Below are 18,121 nucleotides of genomic sequence, written 5' to 3'. Positions count from 1 at the left end.
TATGTAGAGCCTAAAAATCATGCTCAGACAGGTCCTACTAGCTTATATCTCTCAATCCCAAAACCCTATTTGATTGGAGAATTTAAAAAAGATTTAGAAAGGAAATTAAAAAAAGTAAGTAAAATGCAAATAAAACATATCTACATTTCATCTAATTTCACACATTTTTTCTCTTTCCCTTTTCAAACCCTTCAACCAAACACATCGTAAAATAATTAAACCCAAGAAGAACCAACAAAGAATGTAATTGCTTCCCATTGAACTGGTTGAATCTCACAAGTCATCATAACAAAATTTTGATTACCTTCAAAATTTAAAAGTAGATGAAAAATATAAACCTATTTACATGATTTCATGCATAAAATTCTGGGTACATAGCATGTATAAGCCCAACCAACAGGCCATCATTGGGTGAAATTCCATTAGTGGTGGACTTGAGCCTAGTCCAAATCCAATCATCCCAAAATAAGATTGGACCTAACATACATCTGAACTCAGTTGAATTTTTTAATCGAAACAGCTCTACTTGTATCCTAATTAATACACAGCTAATGACCTTCACAGTACTCTGGATTTTCTTTTAAAATGACAAAGCCTTCAAGAATGGGAGAGAGAGGAATATACCTGCAGAGACATTTAATTATATTAGTAAGCAAATCAACAGGTAAACAGTTAAAATAGTACACTTTCCAAGTTCAGGGGAATGATTGTAGTACTTCTCAGTAGCAAGCTCTGCTCTATCGCTGGCAGCCAGAAGAACTGGTGTTAAGTGGGTCTGGAAACCAGTGATAGTCTTCGGTCGACCTGTCATCAGCATTCTTGGCTGTTGCATTGTAGAAAATATAAAATGAAATCAACATGTAAACTGCCCAACCATCAAGAGAGAGAGAGAGAGAGAGAGAAAAAAGTATTACAAACTGAGACCTAACCTGCATTGCCAAAGCAAGGAAATAAAGAATAAAAGGATATCTCCCCATCATGATGGCTTTCGTATCAAGACATGCGTGAAGCATAGTTAATATTCCAGCCAGTGCCGTCCTGGGGGAAAAGAAGAAATACATGCAAAAATTGAGCTGATTAAAAAAAATTGACAGGTATAATAAATTAAAAAGGCTAAACACTTCACATTCTCTCCCCAAAAAATGTTTTATTCCACATTTTTATTTGTAAGTAAAAAAAAAAATTATCCCAGACTTTTACTTGAAAGTGAAAATGTTTTATTCCCCATGACAACCACTGAATAACTTCGGACAAAGTAACTATATTTATCAATAGGGCCATGCCCTGGAATCTTTTCGCACCAGTAAACGTACTGCGTAGGCAGTGCAGAACTTAAATTCCCTTGCGCTGAATGGTCTACTCCGTCAAAGAAGTGAATCAGCAAAGCAATCTGGCACCCATTCTTAATCAAACAAAACCTTGAATCCAACTTGTTTGGATCAGCTAATTGAATCCTTCTCTTACATAAACAATGCTTCATTTGGCACCATTATAACAAAATAGATTTCTAGACCAATAACTGCATTTCTTTTACGTATCACAAACGTAAGTGTACAATTTTATTATTATTATTTTATTTATTTATTGATTGGCACTAGGGTGTCCGGATCAAAACTCGACTAATCCCCAGAGGTGCACATTCCCTCGGCAAAGAGTTTCCCGCAAGTGCACCACAGTTAATTCAAGGGTTTTCCCCTAGTCCAATGGTCCCAAGAAATTGTTAGTACCTAAGAGGTTTCAATCCTTAAACTTTAGAAAGAGCACACTCCCAAGACCAAGACCAAGACCTTACTAGTCATTGGAAATTCCTTATGAATGATATTGATCCATTTCTAGAATTCCATTAATATAACTTAAAAGTGAATAAACTATGTGGAATGCTTGGTTGAAATACAAAATGGAGTAGTTTAGATGTCAATCATGTAATTAAAGCTTCACAAAAAATCATCCAAAATAAATAAATAACGGGCCACTCACTCCTGACGTGAAAGATACCCCTTTTGGAAGAACCTTTTAACAAACATCCCAATAACTGGTCATCTCCTGCTGATTTGTTTGCAAACCAGTTCTATACCTAAGATTAAAAAGTTCTTATGGGCCCTGAAGTACTCTTAATAGAAGTGTAGTTATATGGGATCAGTCCTCATGGGTACCTCGCTAGCCTTGCACACCAAGTGTCATCTCCAGCCAATGGACCCGAGGACCAATCACCCCCACCTGAGTGAGGTCTCCGTTTTGGAAGACAAATGCCTCAGCTAATGTTCTAAAACCCAGACCGTTTCGAAAAAGTCACCGGGTCAAGAGTCACTAATTCAACTGTCGGGTCAACCAGAATCAAATCGTAATGTCATAATTACTTTTAGGGGTGTGCGTGGTACAATTCGGGTGGTTTGAGAGTAAAATTATAAACTAAACTGTGAATGGCGGATTGGCAAATAACCAAACCGCGGTTTCGGCTGTTTGCGACGTTTCAATTTGCTAGTTGATTATATAACACTAATTTACATAATATTTGTTATATATATAACACAAACTAATTTTACATAATATTTTTCATATATATAACTACTAATTTGTAACAAATTTCACATCTTAAATTTCTCATACTCATTTTTACTTTAATATTTCATTAGAGATTAAAAAATAGGATAAATTACAAGAACACCCCCTGAGGTTTGCTTAAAATACGAATTGTCCCCTGTGGCTTGGAAAATTAAAAATACCTCCCTGTCAGAATTTTTTATTTAACAGAATTAATTGAAAATGTGCAATTTCTAACTGTTCACCAATACAATAATAAAATTATCATAATTATTAATTCAAATAAAATTTTAACATTGTTAAATACCATTAATTAACTTGATGATTTATTAATAAAAGGACCCATTTGTTATGAAATTAGAAATCTTATGGGGCATAATGTAATTTCTAGAACCACAAGGGGTAATTTGTAATTTAAATAAACCTCAGGGGTGTGTTTGTAATTTACGCTAAAAATATATATGAATTAACTATAGCGGAGCATACCAGTTTCGAAAGCGGATTATAAATTTCAAAATTTAATCCATAGTTAGTGGATATATCAATGTGGATTGGTGCGATTTTGGTGGATTGGGTAGCGTTTTACACCGCCCTAATTACCTTATAAATATATTAAAAATTTTATAAAAATAAAGGTATTAAAATAACCAAAAAATTACATAAAGCCTAAGTTCATAATGTATGTATTAATATATTATTGTATATAAATATGTATAATTTTTGGTATATATATAAATGTAATTATGTAAAAAGTCTTTTTTGGCACTAATTTCTTGAAATATGTGAATAAATCTATTATATATAAACCTTTGCAAAAACTAATAGTGGTAGTCAAATGTTTCGCAGCATTTAGTCCAAGAAGGTGGTCACGAGTTCGAAACTCCTTCCCATTACATTTTGTTTAGCCTTAAAGCATGCCTTGCGGGTCATTTGTTTCTAAGGAACTGGCACTAATTCAAGCAGTTTGGCAGTTTAACGGAGGGTTTCTTAGTAAATGTTTTTGGCGGGTTGACTGGACCAAAAAATGGACCGGTCAACAGTTCAATCTGGTGCGGTTTTCAAAACATTGACTCCAACTACCTAGGTTGGGAGCATGACCCAGGCGCCACGCTCAGGACCATTGGACGACTTGAGGATTAGAGAACTCAAAGATCATCCAGTCAAAGAGAGAGGGGCTTTGACCAACGCCTGACACCTCAATGGCTGCATCATACCTACCTTTGAGCTGCCCTAATACACCCAGAAATGGATGCATCATACCTACCCTTTGTCCACATATGATACATGCCTCAAGGCCGGCATCAGAGGTTGCAAAGTTTGACCTTGAATCCCTCCATTTTGCCTGGCCAAGGGGGTCACGCAACGTGTGCTCAGATGAGCTGGCATGCCACCCTATACAAAGGGGACCTCCAAGCAGGCCATATGTCCTCTACATTGCTCGTTGGTACTCCAGCTCTCCACTGCCACCCTCTCCCTCTTAAGGTTGTCCTTGCCTCTCCTCTCACACCTCTAGTTGTCACCAGCCATACCCGTGCCTGTCATCTTCCCAGAGGGAAATCCTCAACCAGCTCACCTGTCATCTCTCACAAGAAGAAACACTTACGAGGATAGCAAGAAGTGCTCAAAATGATATGGAGCAAGAGTCAACAAGCCTTTCCCCAAATGCACAAGACCTTGAGCAATTCGTACCTGCACAATAGACAACACATATCATTAAATCTCTAATAGAACACTTTAAAAAGGGAAGGAAAGCTGAGATGCACTATATGTAAGTAACTCCAAGAGAAGCTTACACAGAAGAGAAGCCTAGGTTCTTTGTAGTAATAACTCGAAAGATTGTGAAGCATGCCAGCTATTCTAGCGTTGTTGGTCCTGGAACCAATCAAACCTAAGGAGATGACGGCAGCCTGTAGAATCCAGACAAACATGACGAACTTTAGGCTGTAACTAACTAGAATTTGATAACAATAAGAATAATCATCATATTATATAAAAGTGAAAATACCATTGCTACTTCTATATCTGTATCGTGACTAATTCTGCTTAATTGTCCATGACATTTACCTGGGTTAGAACATCCAAACATAAATTACTTGGCAATATTACCCATGGAAAGTGTACGGGGAGCAAATATTCCGGCAAGCCCGTACTCCTTTCTTCCAAGCTCCGTTTCTGTCCGATCACCTGCGAGCACAATAGCGGTGAGCTACCCGGCGGTGTGTGGCCGGAAAACCCCTCCGACAATCAAGTTAGAACACACACAGGGGATAGATAGAGAGAAGGGAGAGTGTTGAGTGTTTAGTGTATGTCTCACCAAATGTTCATCTGTCCGCGTATGGGGGGCGCAGACGTGTTTATATACCTTCTGCGCCCCAAATCTACTCCCAGTGTCCTCTCAACACGTGGCACTACTATCCCATCTGTCAGCATAAACCTTGCTGAGCACCACCTAACCCAACTGCCTACCCATTCTCCTAGGAGCTCGGCAGCCGGGCAGTACCATCTCGGCCATCGTCTGCCATGCTGCGCTTCAAGCCCAAGTACTTCAACAGCCAAGCTCAGATGAGGACCGGACTCGGCGGCATCTCGGCAAAGCCGAGCTCGGGACAACTCACGCTTGTCTGCGGTCGACCTTCCTGCCGAGCAAAAAGGTACCTCGGTCCAACCTTGCCTTTCCTAGCGCTGGACCTTTCACCTGACCGGCTTCGTAACCGCGGATCCTTGCAGCTCGGTTAATCCACGCGCTGCTTAACCGAGCAGCTTCCTTCAAGGCTGGGCCACACAACTTGGCCCAACACCTGTTCGGCCCAAATCTGTCTGGCACAACTCTGTCCGGCCCAAATCTGTCCGGCACAACTCTGTCCGGCCCAAATCTGTCCGGCCCAATTCTGTCCGGCCCAAATCTGTCCGGCCCAATTCCACGGCCCAATCCAGATCATAAATCTCCCTCTCAATTGCCCCTTAATTCCGTCCGCTCAAGCGTGACTGGGATTACCTATTTGACCGGGGTAACTCTTCCTCGGTTCTTAGTCTGCAAGACGGTGACCGCACTAAGAAGGCGAGCAAGGTTCGCTCCACGACTTCCTTCTTGGCGAGCAACATCAGCTCGGCAAGGAACTCCAAGGAAGGCGAGCAAGGTCCACTCCGTGACTTCCTTCTTGGCGAGCAACATCAGCTCGGCAAGGAACTCCAAGGAATGTGAGCAAGGTCCGCTCCGCGACTTCCTTCTCGGCGAACTACATCTGCTCGGCAAGGAACTCCAAGGAAGGCGAGCAAGGTCCGCTCCGCGACTTCCTTCTCGGCGAGCAACATCAGCTCGGCAAGGAACTCTAAAGAAAGCGAGCAAGGTCCGCTCCGCGACTTCCTTCTTGGCAGACAAGAACAGCTCGGCCAAGGAACTCCAAAGAAGGCGAGCAACATCCGCTCCGCGACTTCCTTCTTAGCGAGCAACATTAGCTCGGCTGAAACTTCGGAGTTAAACAAATCATCAACTCTTCAGCCGGAGTAAGACATCTCGGCTGGAACCTCGCAGTTGAGCAAATCATCAACTCTTCAGCCGGAGTAAAACATCTCGGCTGGAACCTCGCAGTTGAGCAAATCATCAACTCTTCAGCCGGAGTAAAACATCTCGGCTGGAACCTCGCAGTTGAGCAAATCATCAACTCTTCAGTCGGAGTAAGACATCTCGGCTGGAACCTCGCAGTTGAGCAAATCATCAACTCTTCAGTCGGAGTAAAACATCTCGGCTGGAACCTCGCAGTTGAGCAAATCATCAACTCTTCAGCCGGAGTAAGACATCTCGACTGGAACCTCGCAGTTGAGCAAATCATCAACTCTTCAGTCGGAGTAAGACATCTCGGCTGGAACCTCGCAGTTGAGCAAATCATCAACTCTTCAGTCGGAGTAAAACATCTCGGCTGGAACCTCGCAGTTGAGCAAATCATCAACTCTTCAGCCGGAGTAAGACATCTCGGCTGGAACCTCGCAGTTGAGCAAATCATCAACTCTTCAGCCGGAGTAAAACATCTCGGCTGGAACCTCGCAGTTGAGCAAATCATCAACTCTTCAGCCGGAGTAAAACATCTCGGCTGGAACCTCGCAGTTGAGCAAATCATCAACTCTTCAGCCGGAGTAAAACATCTCGGCTGGAACCTCGCAGTTGAGCAAATCATCAACTCTTCAGCCGGAGTAAAATATCTCGGCTGGAACCTCGCAGTTGAGCAAATCATCAACTCTTCAGCCGGAGTAAAACATCTCGGCTGGAACCTCGCAGTTGAGCAAATCATCAACTCTTCAGTCGGAGTAAGACATCTCGGCTGGAACCTCGCAGTTGAGCAAATCATCAACTCTTCAGCCGGAGTAAAACATCTCGGCTGGAACCTCGCAGTTGAGCAAATCATCAACTCTTCGAACCGGAGTAAACCATCTCGATTGGGAATCCGAAGTTGGACAAAACACCAACTCTTCCAACCGGAGTAAACCATCTCGGTTGGGAATTCGAAGTTGGACAAAACGCCAACTCTTCCAACCGGAGTAAATCATCTCGGTTGGGAATCCGAAGTTGGACAAAACACCAACTCTTCCAACCGGAGTAAACCATCTCGATTGGGAATCCGAAGTTGGACAAAACACCAACTCTTGCAACCGGAGTAAACCATCTCGGTTGGGAATCCGAAGTTGGACAAAACGCCAACTCTTCCAACCGGAGTAAACCATCTCGGTTGGGAATCCGAAGTTGGACAAAACGCCAACTCTTCCAACCGGAGTAAACCATCTCGGTTGGGAATTCGAAGTTGGACAAAACACCAACTCTTCCAACCGGAGTAAACCATCTCGGTTGGGAATTCGAAGTTGGACAAAACGCCAACTCTTCCAACCGGAGTAAATCATCTCGGTTGGGAATCCGAAGTTGGACAAAACGCCAACTCTTCCAACCGGAGTAAAGCATCTCGGTTGGGAATCCGAAGTTGGACAGAACGCCAACTCTTCCAACCGGAGCAAACCATCTCGGCTGGAACAGAAGAGTAGGCCCCTCATCCACTATTATTTCGGACACAACAAAGCTCTTCAGCAAAAGTAATTCACTTCTATTACATTGACAAAAAGAGTATTTGCATTCAGAAGTGTAGGGGAAACAAGTCCCTCAAAAAATTACATAAGGCCGCATTCCATGGCCGGGGTACGCCTTTGCCATCCAAATCCTCTAAGTGGTATGCCCCTTGCCCGGTTATCTTGTAAGGCTCTTCCTAGTTTGCCCCTAGCTTGCCTTCACCCGGCACTAGTGCGTTGCCCATGACCTTCCTTAAAACCCAGTCGCCCACTTGCCCGTTGCCATCGAGGTTGTCTCCGCGGTGGACGTCGCTGCATCATCCTCTACTCGAATGTGCTCATTGATGCGCTGCATTAGGTGCCACATGGATGTCTGCTGGCTCATTGTAAGCGAATCCCTCAGCCTATGTCCGAGCGGGAGACCGCGCTTATATTGGGTGATTGCCAGGTTGACTGGGCAATCTAGGATCTCATTGTAGGTATCCCAGTACCTGGAGTTGTACGCCTTGAGAGTGTCGCTTGGTTCCATCCTGACACTGAGAAGGTGGTCAACTTCCTTTGGCGTTTTGGTGTTGGTTTTGAAACGCGTCACAAAGGCTTCGGCCAACTGATTCCACTGTTGTATACTCCCTTCTGGCAACCTCTCGAACCACTTCAAGCCCAGCTCGCCTAAACTCGACGGGAAGATCAGGCACATAAGAGCGTCATTTCGCCTACGTCCGGCCATGACCTGTCGGAAGTGGCTTACATGCATATACGGATCGGTCTTTCCGTCATAAAGCGTGAACTTTGGCTGGTGGAAGCCCGCGGGAAGCGGTGTTGTTTCTATCTCCAGGGAGAAAGGGGTGGCGCTCAGCCTCGTCAAGTTTGTATCTACAAGGAGTGGCTCCGCTAGGCGGGGTGGGGGCATTCCGGCCTCCTCGCTGGCATGAACCCTGTAGGATAGCCGCTGGAACGTCGGCACCCTTTGAGCCTCCCGCCGGCGAGCCCGTTCCTTCAAGACTGCCCGCAAGTCCTCTGAACGAGCGGAATAGGAATATCTCGACGTCGTCACCGGACGTGAGGGCTGGTAAGTGCTATCTTGCGCGCTGGACTTCTCTGAACGGCGGGATGGGATGCACTCTCTGTGGTCTACCACTCCATCTACACCCTTCCCCTTGACATGCCGCTTCAACTCCTCCATCTCCGCTGCCATTCGCCGGATGACAGCGTCTTGGTCCCTCAACTTGTGTTCCAGACGTCGGGCATGTGATTCTCTCCGCCGCCGATATCCGTCTGGACTTCGTGAATGACCATAACTTCTTCCGCGCTTATCCCGCGCGTCTCCTGACTGTCCTCCAGTGAACGTATCCAAGTTCGCCATTGGCAGGATGGCAGGATGACAGGATGTCCTTCTCTCCGTCGGGTGAACTCCGGGGTGGCTCCGTCGATGGCAGACAACGGAAACTCGTCGTTGTTCGCCATGGACGGCGATCAGACGAGCCTGGAAGACAAGGTTTTGTCTGAATGCTTCCCACAGACGGCGCCAATTGTACGGGGAGCAAATATTCCGGCAAGCCCGTACTCCTTTCTTCCAAGCTCCGTTTCTGTCCGATCACCTGCGAGCACAATAGCGGTGAGCTACCCGGCGGTGTGTGGCCGGAAAACCCCTCCGACGATCAAGTTAGAACACACACAGGGGATAGATAGAGAGAAGGGAGAGTGTTGAGTGTTTAGTGTATGTCTCACCAAATGTTCATCTGTCCGCGTATGGGGGGCGCAGACGTGTTTATATACCTTCTGCGCCCCAAATCTACTCCCAGTGTCCTCTCAACACGTGGCACTACTATCCCATCTGTCAGCATAAACCTTGCTGAGCACCACCTAACCCAACTGCCTACCCATTCTCCTAGGAGCTCGGCAGCCGGGCAGTACCATCTCGGCCATCGTCTGCCATGCTGCGCTTCAAGCCCAAGTACTTCAATAGCCAAGCTCAGATGAGGACCGGACTCGGCGGCATCTCTGCAAAGCCGAGCTCGGGACAACTCACGCTTGTCTGCGGTCGACCTTCCTGCCGAGCAAAAAGGTACCTCGGTCCAACCTTGCCTTTCCTAGCGCTGGACCTTTCACCTGACCGGCTTCGTAACCGCGGATCCTTGCAGCTCGGTCAATCCACGCGCTGCTTAACCGAGCAGCTTCCTTCAAGGCTGGGCCACACAACTTGGCCCAACACCTGTTCGGCCCAAATCTGTCTAGCACAACTCTATCCGGCCCAAATCTGTCCGGCACAACTCTGTCCGGCCCAAATCTGTCCGGCCCAAATCTGTCCGGCCCAATTCCACGGCCCAATCCAGATCATAAATCTCCCTCTCAGAAAGAAAGTATATAATCTTGCTCAACTGCAATTCAAACATTGTCAAGGTGCTCACCTTGGCAAAAGATATCTAAGGAATTTTTTGTTATCGTAAACATATCTAAGGATTGATTACCTTAGGGTTTGATATACAGAGGAGACCAAGGGCCAAAGGAACAGCCTTTCGGATATTCTGCTCTCCATACTGTAAAAGATGCTCTAAAGAGCGAATAGCCATTTCAAGACCCAATTCTTCAGCCATTGCTACCATAGCAATTCCAAGTACAGCCGGTCCCTGGTGGGTTTCTCCCCTCTTAAGATGTTGGGCACACTGACCCAGTAGGTATTGGACCTATTTGAAAGGAGGACGGTCAGCTAATTTCATCAACATAACAGAGCGAACTCCAATTCGAATTGAAAGGCTTTGAGTAAACACCTTGAGCACATCCCCAGTCCCAGCATAAGCATAGGAAAATACGGTCATGTAACAATGTTTCCTAATTTTCATATTTAATGTCTTTGAAATCTGTAAAGTTGCCTCCACCATTTCCTGTTAAAAAACAGGATGGGATTTCAAAACCAAAAAAAAAAAAAAAAATTAAAAAAAAAGAGAGAAAAAAGAACGATAGAAATAGCAATTAAGTCCCAAATCTATAAGGTGCAATCTGTTGTCACTAAATAATAACATTTCAGAGGCAACACCAAAATAAAAAGGGAAAATATCATATAAATGGGAAATGGGGAAACTAATTGCAAATCAATGAAGTGCAAGTGATAGTTGTGTGTGCGTGTTTCTAGCTTGCACTCCATTGATTTAAAAATGAACAAACTATGATACAGTACAAATAAAATTATAGAAAATTAATTAAAAACTTTCATAGCTTGTGATTTTAAGTTACCTGCTTCCCAAGATATAGAAGGCCGAGTCCAAGAGGCAAAAGACGAGTGAGGGGCTGCCCCAATTCAGACACACTTCGGTGTTTTAATGCAGATATAATTGTCTGAGAAACATCTTCATCACAGGAACCAACATACACCAAACCCAATGAAATTGCAGTAAATACAATCACATCCAGAGGCATTTTCTTATCTTCAAGGACACAAGACAATTTGCTACGGATCTGACAAATAATGTATAATTAGTCAGCTTCAATTGAAAATAAACATATCATACAAAGAAAAGGGACAAACAAGTAAAGAAGTGTTTTTGTATTCGAAGGATAGGAGACCATTTACTATGGATATGAGAAACAGTAGATTAAACAACTTTAACCAAATTTAACATACAAAGAAAAGGAAATGAATAGATGCTCATCAAATTTCTCTCTCTCTCTCACACACACACACACACAGAGTTATATATAGTTTCAAACTTCCATAACCTAAGATCATCATTTATGGAAAAATAAATAGAATAATTCTGTTGATGTGCCTCGTGAATCATAAATGGTGGGAAAAGGTGGCTCATGTCTACCACACAGTATTATTTTCATGGGCTTCCAAATAGCGCCAAAAAGAACGAAAGAAAAAAAAAAGAAAAAAGAAAAAATGAGCAAGGAACCTCACTTGCGGACATTGGGCACCAGCATAAGCAAGGCCCAGACCCATTATTGCACCAATTTTGATAGAAGAATCTTCTTTATCTACATAATCAGCAAGAAGTCGGAATGCCTGAAAAAAGAAAACTAAGATTTCAAATTACATAAAACAATTATAGGTCTTTTTTGCAAAAAACGTGACGTGGAACTCACGGGATCACATTCATGCTCGACACCGCAAGCAAGGTTCTGAAAAGCGGTTGCGGTCGCCGTAACGGTGGCGGTGACGCGGTTGCGGTTGCGGGGTGTAAAGGCCGTAGTGTAATGGTTGCGGTAACCGGAACCGTGAATTTTTTTATTTTTTGTACAATTTGAAAAAAACTTACCGATACGCATATTTTTTTTCCATGATCATATTTATTGGGTTAAAAATAAATATTGATCAATTTTTATAAATTTTTAAGTATGATGCAATATATTTCATATTTTTAAATCACTATAAACTGAGTTTTTTACATTTTATTTTAATAATTAATGACTTTATATTATACAAAAAATCAATCACTAACTATTATACATAAGATAAACAATGACAAAAGTAAGAGAATAAATAAGAGGCTAAATATATATATATATATATAATATATACATATTTTAACCAAGCCAAATAGATAATGACCACACTTATTATTATTATTATTATTATTATTATTATTATTATTATTTTCAAACAATATATAGATAGACACACACAAACAAAATGGTTTAATGATAGCAGCTGAATAGAATAGCATAGGTCTTACAGTTTCAACAAATTAATAACATGTTCTTCATCTTCCCTCTTCTCTCTCTCTATCTCTTGCTCCTCCATTTTCTCTCTTTATCTTCTCTCTATCTCTCTTCCCCCATTTTTAGCTCTTTTTTTTGTGTGTTTTTTTGGAAGAAACAGTTTGGAACCGTTACGCAACGGTGCATAACAGGCCGTTACGGCTGTTACAGCACTGTTACGACCGCTACGGCAGCCGCTACGGCCGACACACCTGTGAATCTCAATCACACTGCAAAAGCGGCCGTAACGGGTGGCGGTAACCGCCAAAACCGTTACGTAACGCCGTTACGTAACGGTTGCGGCCGCTTTTTAAAACCTTGACCGCAAGTCAAGATACCAACTGCTAACAATGCACCAGCAATGACATTCTTGTCATCACCGTGGAAATACTTATTTGGGCAAGTCCAGAATCAACATCCCAGAGCAGAATCATACCCTACAATGTGTGAAAACGATAATCCTGCAATAAAAGAATTTGCAACAACAAATCGACTGGTAGTAGAGAACACAATACCAGACTTGCTGCAGCACTGGCTTTTCCATGTGCTTTATTCTTAAAGACCCAGTTTCCTGAAGAACCACCACTTGAAGCTTCAGATGGAACTGTCACTAACTTGTCCTGTGACAATAAAACCAGTAAACGATACATGAACCTGCCCCCAAATATTTGCCTCTAAAATTTTCTATGTAAATGAACCACACTTTTACCTGACCAAAGCCAGCATTCACGAATGCATTAACAAATGTAGCTGCCAAGTTCTGGCTGGCTGAATTAACACTCGCACCAGCACTAGCCCGGCCATGGAGCAAATGTGCCTGGTTAAATAAGACCAGGCTTAATGAAGAAAACAACTTAGGAATAACATGTGCTTAGAAATTCCTTTTAAAGATGCAACAATTACTTCAACTATCAATATCAAAGGTGATATCAAGAGCTAGTATGGATATCTTAGAAATCTCAACCTTATAAATATCCTCGGGAGATTTGGGCTCCATGACCTCTATATCACGAGCAAGCATAAGATAACCTTCACTTAACTTGCCATTGTTCGTAATTCCTTGCAATATCTCCCTGCATTCATCATCTCCAGACATCTCTTCATCGAGAACAAAAGTTATACGCTGTATGAAAGAAATTCAATGAGCAAACAACCATTTACATTCAATCAAAAAGGAAATTAACTAGATGTCTTGCAAAAAGGGTAAATATTGCAATGCCCAACTTCTAATAAGACATCTGTTATCTTTACATATGCCTTTCTACTTGCCGTAATGCCTTTAACTGTGATTTAGGTGAGATGTTAGTGTTAGAATATATTGTATATATGGCATGATTGTGTAAATAGAAATTAGTTAGTATTTCCTTTTTTAGTCATGGATTTAGGGCTATATAAACTGATAAACTCTTTGTAAATTGACACAATTGAATATACAGAGTTATTTGGAATTCTTACATGGTATCAAAGCTGTGTGTGAAACCCTAGCTCTGCCTCTAAACGTTCGAATTCTTCTCTGGTTCGAAGTTTCGAAGTTCTTTCTGGTTCAAAGCTCTTTCTTCTCAATTTGTAGACTTCTCGTTCGTGGTTCTTTGGAGTCACGATTGTACCAGGCTCGCAATTAGCATCTGGTCTCGTCAGAATCGCGATCTACCCAGTGTCGAGATCGTGAACCCATCTTTGTTTTAGTCGTTGTTCCACGCCTCCCAAGATTTCTCTCTCAATCATGAACTATCTGCTTCGAATTACAGCTCGTCATCTTGGATTCGCGATCCATCTGAGATTGGATCTGGTTCGTTTGCTTTGTCTAGTCATCTGCTTCATCTCTGTGGGCTTGATGATTGTGCCTTCTGCCATCAAAGAGGTCATTGGAAGTACCATTGTCCTAAGAAGAGACGTTTGTCTGCCCCGTATTTTCAGCAGTCTCAGAACCAGTTCCATGCTTCTCCTACCTCTTATACTATATCTGCTCTTGCTATTGAACCTGATTTGGCTTCCTTAAGTGCTCAGATTGGTCAGCTTCAGCATATACCATTTGACTCCATTGTTTCCTCTCTTCATTCAGGTTTGCTTGGGTCTTCTTTAGGTATTTCTTCGCCTGTCTGGATTTTTTACTCTGGTGCCTCTCATCACATGACTCTCCATCTCCCCTTACTTCAAAATTGTACTCCTCCATTTCCTATTAATGTCAATGCTGCTAATGGGTCTGGTATGTCTGTTATATCTATTGGGTTTGTCCTATCATCTGCTATGTCTACTATCTCTATTCCATCTGTCTTTTATGTTCTTTAGTTATCTGTCAGTTTATTATCTATCAGTCAGCTTAATGCCTCTGGTTTTGATATTATCTTTTCTTCTTCTATTTGTTCTGTGCAGGATCAGACGTCTAAGCAGCAGATTGGGACTGGCCGTAGAATTAGAGACTTCTATGTGGTGAAAAGCTTGCATCTGCCTATGACTAACTCTCTGACTGCCTTTTCTTCTTTTCAGTTAGATTCTCTGTCCAGTCCTTTCTATTTGTGGCATTCCAGATTAGGGCATTTGTCTGCTGACCACTTACGGTCTTTAGCTCAGTCAGGTATATTGGGTAAAGTTTCTCCTAGTCAACTTACCGAGTATCGAGGGTGTAAACTTGGGGCCCTTCTCCTGTTCTCATCAAAGAGGTTCTACATACTATGTGTCATTTGTTGATGATTGCACCCGTTACACTTGGGTTTATCTTATAACTCATAACCGTACCTTTTAGTCTATAATTACTACTCAGTTTGGGTCTACCATTAAAGTGTTACGGTCTGACTTGGGTGGGGAATATTTTAAAAATGAGTTCTGTGAGTATTTAGCCAAGTTGGGTACCATTCACCAAACTTCCTGTACAGATACACCTGCCCAAAATGGTCGAGCCGAGCATAAACACCGTCATCTCCTTGAGACAACTAGGTCTCTTCTTCTCACTGCCTCAGTTCCGGCTCCATTATGGAGGGAGGCAGTTCTTGCTGCTGCTTTTCTTCTCAACCGCATGCCTACCCCCCTTCTTTCTAGTCGGTCTCCTTATGAGACTTTGTTCTCCCAAATTCCTAACTACTCCCTTCTTCGTGTATTTGGGTCTGCCTGTTTTGTCCGTCTTCCCCGCAAAGATAGGACCAAATTTAGTACCTGGTCTGTCCTCTATGTCTTTTTAGGTTACAGTCTTACTCAGAAAGGCCACTGCTGTTATGATCCTATCTCTCATCGCCTTTATGTCTCCCGTCGTGTTGTCTTTCTCGAACGTCTATCTTACTTTCAGCTTCCTCCTCTCACTGCTCCAGTTTCTAAAGAGGATTTGGCTCACATTGACCCCTTTCCTTCTGAGGTCCCGTCTGATGAGTACATCTCCACTGTTCCTCTTGAGCACATTCCTACTTCTCCATCTGCGTCACCTATGGCTCCTTCTCTTCCTTCGACTTCTTCTTTCCCCCCATTGTTGGTCTCTTCTCGTCACCATGCTCCTCCACCACCAAAATGTCTCTACTCCTGTTGCTTCTCCTTCTGCTTCTGACGACTCTGATCCTGCTGCACACCGATATCCTACTCATGAGCGTCGTCCTCCAAATAGGTTGGGTTGGTCTAATATATATTTTTTTGCTTCCTATCGTACTTTTTTGTCTGTTATTCACTCTTTTTCAGAACCACAGTCTTACACAGAGGCCTGTCAGAATCCTGATTGGGTTCAAGCTATGGAGGATGAGTTGTTTGCCTTACAGAAGATTAACACTTGGGAGTTGGTTCCTTTGCCTGCTGGCAAGAATCTGGTTGGTTGCAAATGGGTCTATCAAGTCAAGACTCATTCTGATAGTTCTCTCGAGCCTTACAAAGCTCGCTTGGTTGCCAAGGGTTTCTCACAAGAGTATGGTATTGATTATGAAGAGACATTTGCCCTTGTTGCCAAGATGACTATTGTCCATACCTTGATTTCTGTTGCTGCTGTTCGACGTTGGCCTCTCTATCAGATGGACGTTAAGAATGCTTTTCTTAACGGTCATCTCACTGAGGAGGTCTAGATGTGTCCTCCCCCTGGTCTTCTCTACTCTTCTGGGCAGGTTTGTCATCTTCAGCGTGCTCTGTATGGTTTGAAGCAGTCTCCTCGTGCTTGGTATAATTGCTTTCAAACTGCCATTACTGAGCTTGGGTTTCATCCTTCTACTTCCGACTCTGCTTTGTTTCTGAGATATACCTTGACTGGTTTTGTTGCTATCATACTCTATGTGGATGATATGATCATCACTGGCTTTAACTCTTCTACTATCTCTGAGGTCAAGCAACATCTCTTCCGCACCTTCGAAATGAAGGATTTAGATCCATTGCGGTATTTTCTTGATATTGAGGTTGCCTCTTCTCCAAAGGGCTATTTTCTGTCTGAGGCCAAAAATGCTAATGAGGTTATTCACCGTGCTAGTCTTACTGATACTAAGGTTTCTGATACACCTATTGAGCAAAATGTGAAGCTCAACTCTACTGATAGTGTCCCTCCGGATGATCCCACGTTATATCGAGAGCTCATGGGTTGCTTCATCTATCTGGCGGTTACTCGTCCTGATCTTGCCTATGCTGTTCATGTGGTTACCCAGTTTGTCTCTGCTCCTCGCTCTACCCAATGGGCTACTTTGGTTCATATTCTTCGCTATCTCCGAGGCACTATATTTCAGGGTTTACAGTTGTCTTCTACTTCCTCTTTGGAGTTGGTGGCTTATACTAATTCGGATTGGGCTAGTGATGTCACTGATCGCAAGTTCACTTCTGGCTTCTGCATGTTTCTTAGTGATTCTTTGATCTCTTGGAAGGCAAATAAACAGACTGTTGTTGCGCGTTCCACTGCCGAGGTTGAGTACCATGCTATGGTTCATGCCACTGCTGAGATTGTTTGGCTTCATTGTCTCTTGACTGAGTTGGGTGTACCTCAATTTTCTCCGACCTCTCTCTATTGTGACAACCGCAGTGCTATTTAGATTGCCCACAATACTGTCTTCCATGAACGGACGAAACACATTGAGATTGATTGTCACTTTGTCCAACAACATTTGCAATCTAGCTCTATCTCGCTTCCTTTCGTCTCCTCGACTTTGCAACTTGCGGACTTCTTCACCAAGACTCACACTACCGCTCGGTTTCAGTTTCTTCTTAGCAAACTCTCAGTATTTTGTACTATAACACCTTGAGTTTGAGCGGGGGTGTGAAAATATATTGTATATATGGCATGTTGTGTATATATGGCATGATTATGTAAATAGGAATTAGTTAGTATTTCCCTTTTCAGTCATAGATTTAGGGCTATATAAACTGATGAACTCTTTATAAATTGACACAATTGAATATACAGAGTTATTTGGAATTCTTACAGTTAGCTCCTAACCAAGCACCTAACTTTACAGATTTTGCGTGTATCATGCAACCTATCTTTTTTTCTTTTCTTTTTTTTTTCTTTTTTTTTTTTTTTTTTTTTAGGCATGTATTACACACCCTATCTATACAATAACTTTACAATCAATATCCCACCCAAAAAGAAAAAAAAAAAGATGGCATGCCAGATTATTTCAAAGCAAGGGACAAGACTCCATATTGAAATATCATGTCTAACGGAGAGGTCATGAAGCACATTATTACATGACTAGAGTCTACAACATCTCATACTGCAACAATCAAGCTGAAATTTAAGAACAGGGAAAGATACCATGTCCATGAATAAACTAGTAGCTTATAGTATTTTCCTGGGAGAGGCAATCTTGAGAGTTACAGCCAAGAAGAAATCAAAATGGATACACGATTTCATTAAGGAAATATATGAGTTCTACAAATCTTGAAC

General features: G+C 42.6%; 1 pseudogene across 1 annotated transcript in view; it reads right to left on the bottom strand.

The window, feature by feature from the left end:
- Positions 1-229: 229 nt before the first annotated feature.
- The window catches only part of LOC145795225 (26S proteasome non-ATPase regulatory subunit 2 homolog A-like), a 28,718-nt pseudogene continuing 10,826 nt past the window's right edge, over positions 230-18,121 (bottom strand). Inside the window, exons 5-19 of the transcript XR_014335793.1 lie at positions 13,253-13,411; positions 12,998-13,105; positions 12,804-12,908; positions 12,618-12,725; positions 11,674-11,702; positions 11,489-11,593; positions 10,822-11,043; positions 10,359-10,472; positions 10,059-10,274; positions 4,547-4,605; positions 4,335-4,448; positions 4,145-4,230; positions 930-1,038; positions 717-823; positions 230-624 (exon numbers count right to left, since the gene is read on the bottom strand). The product of XR_014335793.1 is annotated as a 26S proteasome non-ATPase regulatory subunit 2 homolog A-like (transcript). The remainder of the gene's footprint in view (positions 625-716; positions 824-929; positions 1,039-4,144; positions 4,231-4,334; positions 4,449-4,546; positions 4,606-10,058; positions 10,275-10,358; positions 10,473-10,821; positions 11,044-11,488; positions 11,594-11,673; positions 11,703-12,617; positions 12,726-12,803; positions 12,909-12,997; positions 13,106-13,252; positions 13,412-18,121) is intronic.

This window comes from Camellia sinensis, chromosome 7, assembly GCF_055761805.1.
Source record: "Camellia sinensis isolate YWXY chromosome 7, ASM5576180v1, whole genome shotgun sequence".
NCBI classification, from domain to species: Eukaryota; Viridiplantae; Streptophyta; class Magnoliopsida; order Ericales; family Theaceae; genus Camellia; species Camellia sinensis.
Note: the sequence above shows the minus strand (reverse complement) of the source record. Positions and strands in the feature narration are given on the sequence as shown.